Below are 13,758 nucleotides of genomic sequence, written 5' to 3' on the forward strand. Positions count from 1 at the left end.
ACGTGTAGCAGGGGTACCGATGTGTACAGACAGCCACATGTGATTTCATCTGTCCTTTGATATCCACATCCCCAAGGCTATGCTGATGTCCCCCAGTGTATCACATAAGTAATAAGGTGTCTGTATGCATATACACGGGTTTGTTGTATACCTACCATGAATGGCCATTATTGACAGACTGTGTTGTGTTTGGGCATGTCTGTCATATGCCACAGGCATACACCCACACTCACACTATTGTATAACAACTGTCATGTGTGTGTGTGACACAGATGACCTAGGGCACAGCTCACTACAGTGGCTGGACCTGTCACATACATACATACATATGTGAGCTACCGTCCTAGAAGCAGGAGCAAAAAATGTCAATGGTGACAGATGTAGTTGTGTTGACAGCAGGCTTCACACCTATGATGTGAATGAGGTCACATGTACATATATGTCTTGTCCACACACTTACCAATTTAGGTCACATGTACATATGTGTATTTGCCACACAGATACCAGCAGTGTGCAATGCACATACTGTTGTTTTACTGATATGTCATACAGTAGTAGTAGCAAAACACACAACACTTTGTTCAACAGTGTCACACTCACACACTCAACAATTGCAGGATTCAAAACCCTACCTACCTATGTCATGGTACTAGACACATATGCATTACCACTATGTGCCATATGCTTTACTGGGTGTTTTCATTTCCACTGCTGTTTTTGTGGGATACTGACATCATCAAACCAGCAAAAGGGGTATTCACAACTTTCAATGTGTTTTCACATTATCAAAAGAGGCCACTCCTCTTATAGTATTACAGGCACATACGTACACCCCCACACACACACTCAGCATTTGTAGGATTCAAACCCCTACCTATGTCATGATGCTAGTAAGATACACATTAACACAATGCGCTATATGCTTTACTGAGTGCTTTAATCTCCACTGCTGTATTTGTGGGATACTGACATCATCACACTTGGCAAAGAGGTATTCACCACTCCTAATGTGTTTCCACAGTCTCTGAAAAGGCCACTCCTCTCAATGGCAATCCCCACACACACGATTCAAACCCATACCTAACTGTGTTATGACACTAGTGAGATATGCATTAACACAACACGCTATTTGCTTTACTGGGAGCATTTATTCCAAAGCTCTATTTGTAGGATGCTGACATCATCACACTTGGCAAAGAGGTATTCACCACTCCTAATGTGTTTCCACAGTCTCCAAAAAGGCCACTCCCCTCACAGACACACATACATACACACTCAGCAATTGCAGGATTCAAACACCTACCTAACTATGTTATGATACTAGTGAGATACGCATTAACACGATGCGATATGCTTTACTGTGTGGTTTCTATTCACATGCTATATTTGTAGGTTGCTGACATCATCAGACTGGACATGGTGATGTGTGTGCACTTAGTGTTATGCAATCCCAGGAATGAACCTTGTGGGTCAGCAAGTGTGAACATCTTGAACAGGAATACACAATTCATAGCTTGTGTGATCTATCTGTGGACAAATTACCATTCCTTCATATGACAATACATATTCATGCACGGATTGTAGGTTTTGTGGATACAACATGTGTCTGTGATGTTGGTAAAGGGCTATTCAAAGTCTATGTGGGACCTGTGTTGCTCCTGTCAGTGATGTATGTCCTGGGTGGCTGCCTTGCAAGATATCTAGCAGGTTTGGGGAACATGATGTGCTCATTAATATACCACAGACGTTTGGGTTATGTGTTTGTTGGTTTACAATATCTCTGTTCCTGACTGCAATCATGATGGACTCCATGGGCTAGCATTTTGGACTTCATAGGCTTATAGGAACATAGCTCCCATGGTGTGTTGTGCACCAACACTTCTGGGGTGTGCCACATGTTTCTGTAACACATTCAATGGTGTAAAATCCTGTAGAGAGTGTGAGGCTCAACAGACTGTTCGGGTGCAGTGTCTGTTTGTCCTGTTGTTCACTTATGACACATATGGGGAAACAATGTCATCCACGTGATGGGATTCATTTGGCATTGGGAGGACCAGTTTACACATTCTGCATGTGATATCTCTTGGTATGATGTTAGGGCCTTTTGTCACTGGGAGGTGTGTATGTATGTATGGGCCTGTCTGACAGGATGTCGACATTGTCAGTCAGGTACAGTTGACCCTGACTCAGGACATATATGTTGAAATATATAATGGGTAGTAGACTGTGCCTGTTAACTGTGAACACTGTAAAATTACAGATGTGTGACCGATACCCCCCATGATATCAAGATTTCTCTTGAAGATACAGTTAGTGAGGAGAGCACTGTCTGAACTGGGATACAACGAAAGCATAAACTTTATCTTTCTTGCTTCCACTCATCCCTCCAGCATGTCCTAATAAGATAGTGAGTGCGAGGTTTAGTCTTTAACTCTTGTGGTCCTGATGCATGAATCCTCTTTGAGAGTGGATCTATGAATACAGATCCTGATTTCAGATCTTGTTGGGAAGTGTTTAACCTCACGTCCTATCCCTCTCACTTCCTGACATGTCCACATGCTACTGACAGGACTGAAGTTTCTTTTAGTGGCCAGGCATAGACATATTTGTTGGAGCCCTTGATCCTCTTGGTGAGGTACTTTGTGGTCTCTCCAGCTGTTGTTCATGCGGGTGAGACTTGATACTGCAAATGCTTTTATGTACTCCAATCATGGGTCTCTGGAGGAAGTATAGAGGGGTAAATGGGCATCCCTGGATCTGAACTCAAATCCCTGTCTGATGAGGGAGGTAGTATAGGTAGAATGTTTTTCCCTGCATCGGATGTGCGTGGGTGATGAGATGTGTATGCGTCGACTTGGTTAGGTCTCTGAGATTAATTCAAATGTACTCAGTGGGTTTGTGGTCGCTTGCCCTTTTGGGTCCCCTACTTTTTGATTACTTTTGGATGACTGGTCATTTTTGGCATATGTGTTAATTTGTGGTTGATTGGTTTTCCCAACTTGGGTGACTATACATTTTTTTTTTTTGGATGTAATATGTGACCTCGCACCAGTTGACTAGGCTTTTTTGTTGCATAGTTTAAGCTGTGGTGTGGCCACTATTTGTCCATGGCTGTTAGTTTTTTTGAAGGATTGTAAAATCCCAAGGAACCCAGGACCTTGAATAACTGATCCTGTGAGGCAAAAACTTGCTTTGAGAGGACAGTTGCTGCAGCACTTTTATTGATGGACTCTGTTTTTTAGCCTGACAGGTCCCATCTAGTGACCTAAGGGTTTTGGGTTTGGCTGTTGAGCTTATCTGACACAGCTGCAGTGGCATTGTGTGTCCGAAGGCTGTAGAGAGTCCAGGTAGGATGTATGGACTGCTTTGGAAGGGCAATGCCTTGTCCAGCCACTTAGTGAAGTCAACGTAAGCTGTCAGGCAGGATCGCCAGGCACAATGGTTTGCTGGGTGGGTCAAAGAAACTCAGTGGCAGTCTAAAAGAGTCAAAAGCCTATATACTGGGTTTGAAGTTTTATGGGTCCCTGCAGACTAGGCTGGTATGTCCATGTCTGTAGGGTCCTTATGTCTCTTTTCCAGACCCCTTAAGTGAGTAGGACCACTGTTTTTCAGGACCTGTGTTTTCAGGTGGGCATATCCTGTTCAGGGGCTCTGGTGAAATAGCATTGTTTGTGTGTAGGTCCTTTTTGTCTTGGAGTTCAGTATACCATATTAAGGATGTAATTGTTAACCCATTGTGTTCATGTTTTTTAGCAGCTTTGTTAAGTGGTTAGTTCGGTCCTGGATACCGGAGATGACAGGAGTGGTACAGGTTTTTACATTTAGCTATTTGAGAAAACAGGGGGGTAGGGGACAGAGGGATTTGCAATTTGCCTGTCAGCGGAATTTCTGCTTTGCTGAGAATCTGAGAAGATTTTTGTGTTTTGTAGAACTAAATGTACTGTGAATTTATGTATGTGTTTGTTTTGTTTTTGAAACTTGTCTGAATGAAGGCTTTATGTTTATGGTTAGTAAATTTAGCGATTTCTCTCTCTTTTAGTTGGCCTTCTCTCCTTTATTGTTTTTCTTTTCTCTCAAAGTTGATGTTGGATGTTTAATGTCTTCCAGATTCTTCATTTGCTTTAGATGTGGCAGTGGGCATGCTTTTTTGCTATTACAATGTGCTAATGCTTGTATCTTTTGTTTCATGCTACTTGAGGTCCACTAGGGAGGATAGGGGATTTGGTGGTGCTTGGGGAGTGCATTGGGACTTGGATTGTCCATAAAGCATTGTGAAGGATCTTGGCATTGTGTAGTGTGAATCCCGCACTTGTGCCATGTGCTTAAGAGGATACCATCTGTCTTAAAAAATTAGTGAAGTCTGCTTTTTAGAGAAGAAGTTGGTTGAGAAGTGTTTTTGTGTTGGTGGGATTTTTATATGTAGGGAGGGTGGAGGGTTGTATCCATGTGGTCTAGTAGAGGGGGTGACTTCGGTGTGGAGCATTTTGTCCATTTGTTTGTGATGATCAGGTCTAGTATTATCATCCCTGTTGGGAGTATATTATCTCCCCAGTGGGAGAGGAATTGATGAGTTCCAGGAGTGCATTGAACCTTTGTATTAGGGCTAGAGGGCTAGAAATGTGTGCAGTCTGAATGTTTGTGTATCTATGTTTGGGTAGTTGAAGCTCCAGATTGTGATATATTTGTAGCTCCAATGTCTTTCCAATGGCTGAGTGGGGGCTGGAGGATTTGGAGGGGTCTTGAGGGTGGTCTGCTACAGTTTGTTAGTTTTTTTGCCTTTTAGTTGCTTGCCTATGGTTGTCTCTGGTCTCTGATGCTTCACTTGTGTGGAGGTACTGGTGTTGGTGGTGAATATGTGATGAATATGGACACCCTCCTTTGTGGATTCGGCTGGGCGAAAAGCATGATTTTAATTTTTTATTTCTTTTTTTTAGACTTGCACACACACCCTAACCCCCCCTCCACACACACTGAGCATTTGCAGGATTCAAACCCCTACCTAACTATGTTATGACACTCGAGACGGACGCATTAGCGGAGCGCACTATTTGCATTACTGTACATTGATATTTCTGACATAGCTGAAGGAGGTGTAGTGTTTCTGTCTGTACTCCTTTCCAGATTATCTTTCCACAGCAATAACAAAACTGAACACTAAACCCCTGTTATACTCTTTTACACACTTTACACACTACTGATCCTTTGTGATCAGTCGACAGTATATGTCATCATTATATCCTGGCATGTCCAAAGGTTGGTTTCGTGTGTACTCTCCAGTAGAGCTGGTTCATATTGGAATTTTGACGCATTGTTACAACTGCCTTATATACACAGGGAACACTGTCCTCCTACCAACAAACTCAGATATATGTGAGAGGTGCAACTGTATAGACAGACAGGAGGCTGAGCTCTCCCAAGCCATGACTAGCACAGTCTATCAGGTGGTGAAGGTAACCACACACACCACAAATACAGTTGCACATGGACCTATGACAACAGCAAACCATATACATTGACACACAAAGACATACTTGGAGCATCTAAATATACTCTGCCTAAGAAGCAGAGACATCCAAAGCAGACACACAAACAACTGCTAACACACAACCATACACACATATCACATAGTTCACAAAGTCATTGTGCCACACAGTCACTACCCTTAGGCCTACACAACACACCTTATACACTTGTATTAGGTGACTGTAATTGTCAGTCACACTGACATCCCACTCACCAAGCTGAACAATGTGAAGGTCACTTTGTGCTGTGTGTCGGGTGCCAGGATATGCCACATGACACATGCACTGTTGTCAGTCCACTGCAAGTACAAATATGGCTCCATCATTGACCATTCTGGTGTGTAAACCCTCAGACGTTCCTCCCTGGACTACATGACAAGACATAGAAGAGCTCTCTGATCATGTAGCCCAGGCCAGTATGACCCTGACCTTGTGTAGCATCTTACCCTCACCAAGTACTATGTCACAGTATATAGATGAAATGATCACTTTTAACAGTTGCCTAACATATTGTTGTCATTCATGGGGGATCCAGTGTCTGTCAACCTGGGATTACATGCTCAACATGCCACGTACATTTGCTATGAACGCCATGCACCTGTCACCCCTAGGCTTTCACAGACTACCTTAGGCTCTTGACACACACGTAGTGGCTGTTTGAAGCGAGGGTCAGAAGATATAACCACAGCCATAGACGTTACAGGGTACAGGAAAGGGAGAGTGATGGTGCTCAACAACTGATGTCTAACCCTCAGAATGCATGCACTCAGGACTCACATCAGTATGGAATATGTTGATATATGTGCAGTAACAAACACCTGGTTCAGGCTCACAAAAGCACAGCAGCACTAACAGGTTTTACGTCATACCATGGTTTTCAGACACAAGACTCGGACTGGACAACAACAATAGGGGGATATCCATATACATCATTCATACACACACCTCCAGGTTGATAGCAGTGCACAAAGCATTGGGGAATGTACATGTGCAACTGGGAGTGGGCAAAACTGCATTTCAGTTTGTAGACTGTTACAGACCACACTCCCAAACTCGGGAACAACACTCGTTATTCCTGGGAACACTGGGGAATGTGAAGGTCTCATCAAACACCATTATATTGTGTGACTTCAAATACACAAACATTGACTGGGTATACTACTCAAGCACTGACACCCTCGCACAACAGTTGCTAGGATTGTTACACTCAAATGCTATGGCAGACCTGGTCACCACACCCACAGGGGGTTAAAACATGTGGGACCTGATCATCACCCACATGGGGACTCTATGTTCCACAACAGAGGTATACCTGTCATTGTTAAGGTCGGAACATACATTCATCTCACTAGACATACATATCCCATACACACACACTTCCTATGTGATCTCAGTGACGTACTTCTCATGAGCAAACATCACACTTGTACAAACTGAGGTGGTATCCCTCAATGACCCTGGGACAGTGTTAATTACAGCTCAGACCACTTCATACTTTACAAGCCTATTCTATGGACAACTACTGGAATGCATGGATCATGCTATCCCAGATAACTACAAGACTCACTCCTCCAAAGGCAGGGGACCTGTCTACTGGACCATGGCCATTGCTGAGCTATACAGGGACAAGAGGAGGCTACTACATTATAGAGTACAATCACAATCAGGAAGGCATCTCTGATCAGTATTATGGTATAGCTATGATCACTTGTTGATTCATCTAAGGCCCACTTCTAACGGACACTTGCAACAGACACTATGGACAATCACAAGGCCTTATTTAGTTATGTCAGGGACCTGGGTGGGAACTCACAGATATGCTGTGAGTTACTGCATAATTACAAATGATACAGTGAACCCACTAACATTGAGAACATCCTGGACAACAGGTTCAGTGGGAATGTTTCCCCACCATCCCCCCTGCAGTGCACATGTCCATCACAACAGGGTGTAGCCTCCCTGACATCACAAATGAACATGTGTGTGCTGCCCTCTCCATAGCAGACAACACAGCATCAGTAGGACCAGATGGTGTTGCAGACTGTGGCATACACGAGATTCATGACAAACTTCACACTCACATTATGTCACTGTTCAATATCACAATTACTACAGGATATGTACCCATGGAATGGCGTATAGCTATGGTGTACCTGCTCCACAGTGCTGGTGTCACAAGGGACCCTGGACATTACCCCAATATATGCCTAACTATCCTGGTCTGCTATGCTATGTAGTGTATCATCATGGAACACATACACATACACATTGTGAACCTACAGACACTGGATCCTACACAATTTGGTTTTGTTGTGGGCATATCTTACCTCCTGCAGATGTTTGATGTCTTTAAACAGGTAACAGTTCCATAGACGTACACAGGGTTGTCCACACAGCCTACCTGGAGCTCGCACACCAGTTCTACACAATACCCTACTTGGCCTTTATACATTAGATCACCGGATTCAATATCTACACATATGTCACAAGATGGATTGTTAACTGGATCATGGATAGCACACACATGGTCAGTATTGCAGGTGCCATGTCTGACTATACACCAGTTACACATGGCATCCCACAGGGCTCAGTGCTGGGACCTCTCTTGTTCTGTATATATTTCTGATACATACTGGCTAACACAGGAGGAATATGGATGACCATGTTTGCAGATGACTGCAAACTGTGTGCCATAATTGACTCCACAGCTAGCACAAGCATCCTCAGAAAAGGTCTCACAGACATGGATGACTAGTGCCAGAGCCATGGCCTACAGCTACCTTCCTTTAGATGCATAGTCATCATCTTTGGTAGTAACATCATGCACGCACATTACCACATAGGAGCTGATACATCACATACAGTGTGTGTGTGATTTGTGATTTGGGGACATGAATACTTAATACTTTTGCCTATGACATTCACATTGCCAATGTTGTTGGACACACCTTCAATTTAGCCAACCTTATCCCATACGGTTTTACATCCAGATCAGGTGGGGTCATTATGACCCTATAGTCATCAGGCACATGCTTGGACACAATGCCCCATTTCGGATGTACCTTACCCAACACCTGCAGCAACTGGAATGTACACAGATTTACAAAACCAAGTGGATCTAGGGACTCACACAGATGGTATGCACAGTTTGGCTATGTTGACCGCAGCTCTCCTCAGTTGCTTACTGCCTACCTGGATGCAGTCTGTGCCTTTTGTTTGAAGCCATGTCCATCACAACATTGATGGACAGGCTCCACATGAGGATATCAAAGTCCCTTACAACTACATGCTCCAGGGACAGGTACGTGTGCAATGATGTTAATAGGACATGCTGGCGGGGCATATTAGCATCACAGAGGCTCCACTCACTCAGGAATGTGATCACAGTCCCACATACACACAGACCCACGCTGACCACCTACAGGTGATATCTTCACAGGTGGATGGGTGATCGTATGGTTCGCCCTGGGATATGTTATGGGTCCTTGCTAGACAGAGGCAGAGTGAAATGAACATATGTGAGATATTTTGTGTGACCCACTATTAACAGGCACAGTCTACTGATCTAGTGGGGTTGCAAAATGCAAACACACTGTGGCTAGGCTTCTACATACCCTAGGGCAGATAGCCTAGTGTCAACCTCTGAACCTATGCTAATGTTTGGGATGCACATTGTTCAGTGATGGTACTGACTGTAGGTTTTGTTTCTTCTTTGCTTTACCACTTCCTATGAACAACCTAGGTTTCTGCATAACATATTTGATTGTGACAGGATTTCACTATATTATATTGTGTCTGTTGCCATATCACTGTGTGCACATGGCAGATTGGTGAATAGTGCGAGGTTCCTGGGTTGATACATGCAACTGAGGGATATGTGTGGCCCACTGCTGTACTCAAACTTCCCTAAGTGTGTGAGCATGCCCAGTTCAGACTTTCAGTGTTTTGTTGCCTGACATTTGTCTCATATTTTCAAGTGTGTGAGCATGCCCAGTGTGACCTTGCAGTATGTTGTTGTCTGAGGTCCACTACATTTGTTGATGTGTGTGAACATTACCAATATTAACATTTATACTATATGTGTATTGAATATCAGGTTCTATTATTACTGCAGGCCTCACCTTTGTGTCTTAACTTGACGGGGATTATGCTATGCCTGCAAGGTTTCCATGAGATACTTAGCATTGACTTATCAATATTTTTTCATACAAGCTGACCATTGACATACTGTCATGGTTTAGTGGTTCTGTACTATGACTATAGTGCACTGTATTCTGGGTTCGAGGACTCTCACTGCTTCATATTTTCATACATGCCAGAACAGACTGTTTCAAGAAAAGTGAAGCAAATAGGAACATGTTAACCTGCTTTTGATGAACTATACCCACATTTGACCAGACTTGCACAACATTGCTCAATGTTGCCCAACATTGCTGGACAGTGAACAATATTGCTGAACATTGCCTGTAGTTGGGCTACTTAGTGTGTGCAATTTTGTTTACATATACTAAATAGTGGTGAAAGCTGTTTAGAAGTGCTTTATATTGCTTAACATAGCAATCATGCCTCAGGTGGTGCTGCAGGGCTGCCTATGTCGGATGTCCATTTTACACTCCCTATACATGTTTGTTAACAGGTAGTGTCAAGTTAGGCATCACTTTTACTATATGTGCGAGTTGGAGAGAGGTATCATTTCCAGGTTTCCTACTGAGCCAGTGTATATGCTATGCAATGCCTCTTTGCCATGGCCAAAGCATACTGGGCATGCCTTCTTCTGCCTACTGGGGCAGGCTCAGGTTGTTCCTCCTCCGAGTCACGCTCTGCCTGTGATGGCCTTGGCAATGGTGGGGGGCTGTTGTTCCTAGCCCTATGCTGCTCCTGCTGCAGCCATTTTCACAGGATCATATTGTGTAGCATAGCACATACCATGACTATTTGGGTACATGTAGTTGGTGAGTACTGCAAGGCTCCACCAGATGTGTCCAGGCACCGGAACCATGACTTGAGCAGCCCAAACACATGCTCGATTACATTGCGTGTGCCTCATTATGGCGTTCCTGTTCAGGTGTGTGTGCATTTCTGATTGGTGTCATCAGCCACGGCTCGAGTGCATATCCAGCATCCTTACTAGGTGACCATGAGGGATGTCCCCATCGGCAAATGTCTGGTACAGTTGTGTCAGATGCCAGATATGGGAGTCATGGTAGCTTCCAGAGCAGCCAGCACACACATTAATTATTATGCCCTGGGCATCACACACAACCTGGCAGTTGATGGAGGGGTAACCCTTGCGGTTATAGTAGACCCTACCCCACTCACCGGCTGGTGCTTTGATGTGAATGTGCATGCAGTCTATTGCACCCACTACCTCAGGGCATTCCACTATTTGCTGGAAGAGATGCATATTGCTGGCCAATATCTCATGAGAATTGGGGAAATATACATGATCACCGACATGTGCTGCCATGGCATTCAGGAACTGGTGCAGTACCCTAGATGCTGATGCCTGTGAAATCCCCATCATATCACCAGTTGGTCTCTGGAAGGTACCTGTTGCTAATATTCTTAGGCCAATGCATACCTTGGTTTCCACTGGGATGGGTTCCCCTCTGTTGGTTCTGTGTGTGAGGAGTGGCCTGCACAGCTCAACAATTTGCTGCATGAGGTCTCTGTCCACTCTATAGCACTGCTCTATCTCCAGCTCATGTAGCCCCTGATAGGTTACCCTAGGCCTGTACACTCTTCTCCGTCTCCTCATTGTGGGTTGCTCAGCAGCATTTACATTGTCACCACCCTCAGCATGTTGCATATGTCACCTTATGACAGCAGTGGCAGCCCCTAACATTTCTTTTTCTCAGTAATGCTTTTTCAGTTTTCACTTCTATTAGCTTACTGCAGTGTTGCAGTGTGTCTGATAAAATATACTAGAATGGTTTTTGCTGAGTTTTAAGTGCTGGGCTGGGCTGGGCTAGTGTACTGCCTGTGTAATTGCCTGATTCTGATTGTTTTCACCTGGTAGCTCTGCTAGTACTCCCTGGTTAACTTCCTGCTATTTGTTGTGTTTCCTTTTCCCTTTCTGTTTCCTCAGGGGGCAGTGCTGCGCAAATAAGCGCAAACACGCACGCACCAGCTCACACGCGTGCACACATGCTTACACGGACTACAACTTGCTTATTCTTGCTAACACGCATGCACACAGGCACAAACACGCTTACACGGGCTTCAACATCCTTACACTTGCTTACTCCAGCTTAAACGCATGCACACAGGCACACACGCGTGAACACAGGCTTACTCGGTTTTACAGGCACGCACACGCACGCATACACGGTGCAGGCATTTCTACAAGGAACTTTGGTGTTGTTCATGGCATACACTTTCAATTTCTTGCCTTTAGCTAGGGTACCTGTAGACACTCCTCTTCCAGTGATTAGTATCTGACAGCAGACACATGCCACTGTACACCAATGAGCTTCACTTCTTTCAGACATACCCCCTTATGATGTCACCTATCTTCTACTCTGTTACACCCCTTATCCTACTCCTACACTACACTGACTGTGCTCTTTTGCTATGTAAACTTGGGATTCACTATCCTTACCCTCATTTGCATAGGATTGCCTACTAATGCTTGGTTACAACTCTTAGACTGAGCTTCCCCCCTTAGCAACCTCTTCTCAGTAGCCATGTTGTCTTTGGACTGCCATTCCCTTGCATTGTATATTAGGGATTACTATAAAATCAACATTTATGCTTTTTAATTATTGGTTTTCTGGTTTTTACAGCGCACTGTATTTGCGCGGCACTGCGCTATGCTTAAACATCGGCGATCGGGAAAAAAAAATATTTTAATTTATTTTATTTTTGCATCGATGGACATTGCCAATGGCCATATTTTTGGCCATTGGCATGCTTCCTTGACTGGATGCATCCTTTTTTTGGAGCTGTCATGGCTCTGTTTTGCTATTTGCAGAAACGTATTCAGTTGTCAACGGAGTACATTTCTGCAAATAACACTGCTCTTACTAAGACAGGTTAGGGTTTTCTGAATTGCAAATTTACCTCATTTGCATACCTTTCAGCAGCAAATGAGGTAATTTGCATATCCTAGCCCTGTCCGTGTAAGATTCGTTTTAGGAGCTCTGTTGCACGCCCCTACCGGCTGTTCCTGGATCGCTCAGTGGACATGTTGGCTGCATGGAGTCTTACTCTACTCTTAGACTCTGTGCAAGCCTTCGTGAATCCGGCCCAATATGTTTTATGTAACTGTAATACATGAGTAAGCATAAATTGATCTGCAAACATAAATGCATATGTTTGCAAATATGGAATGTTTATGTGATGACATACTTTTGTGTATAAGCACAAATGTACATGTATTAGTAAAGAAATAGTTGCATGCGCATATATATCTGCAAAGTACAAGTGTGCATCTGCATGAGAATACTTAAATTATTTTTTTCATGTATATAAATGCATGTATTTGAAGAAAAAGAACAAAAAATGTTTGCATTGACACACAATTTCATGTACAGTAGCTGTTATCTTGGTTATTGGTTTAACTGCATGCAGGACAATTTTTGAAAAGAAAGGATTTTTTTTGTATAGGCTAGAAAATATTTATTAGTATGATACTTGTATAACATATTAACTTCTTCCACGTCATTAACTGCATGAACAAAATGGATGAATTCAGACAGCCACTGCACCTTAGTTAAAGTGGAGGTTCGGGAGGTGGTGAAGGTCGAAGTGCAAAGTGAAAGACTAGTACATAGTTTAATGAGAGACAGCCAGTTTTGTTACTTCTATACTCATTTCTACATAATCCCCATACATGGTGAGCAGCAAATTATCAAAGCACACTTTATCAAGAAGTATAGGTATTGCATCCATGTAAACAGTAATGTATTTTGAGTAATGAAAGTTGATCTGGAAGGATGGTGAAATTTCCTTTCAACAGTTACATTTTTATGAATGTACAGCTTCTGCCCTTGAAGGTAATGTAAAACTGTTTCATAAACAAAATTCACATGCTATTACTTAAAAATGCACCTTAAGTTTGCAAAACATAGTGGAAAGCAGAACCTACAGCGTGGAAAGTCCAGAAAAAAACAACCTTTCCTCAAGCAGATAATCTGGCATACAAAGAACAGTGTAATAATTTGAAAGAAGATGCACTCCTACTATTTCAACTTACATTAGCAGAGATGGATGTGTAATGATTGTATAACAGTCT

The sequence above is a fragment of the Protopterus annectens genome, chromosome 5.part1 (genome assembly GCF_019279795.1).
Source record: "Protopterus annectens isolate FY-2018-M chromosome 5.part1, PAN1.0, whole genome shotgun sequence".
NCBI classification, from domain to species: domain Eukaryota; kingdom Metazoa; phylum Chordata; order Ceratodontiformes; family Protopteridae; genus Protopterus; species Protopterus annectens.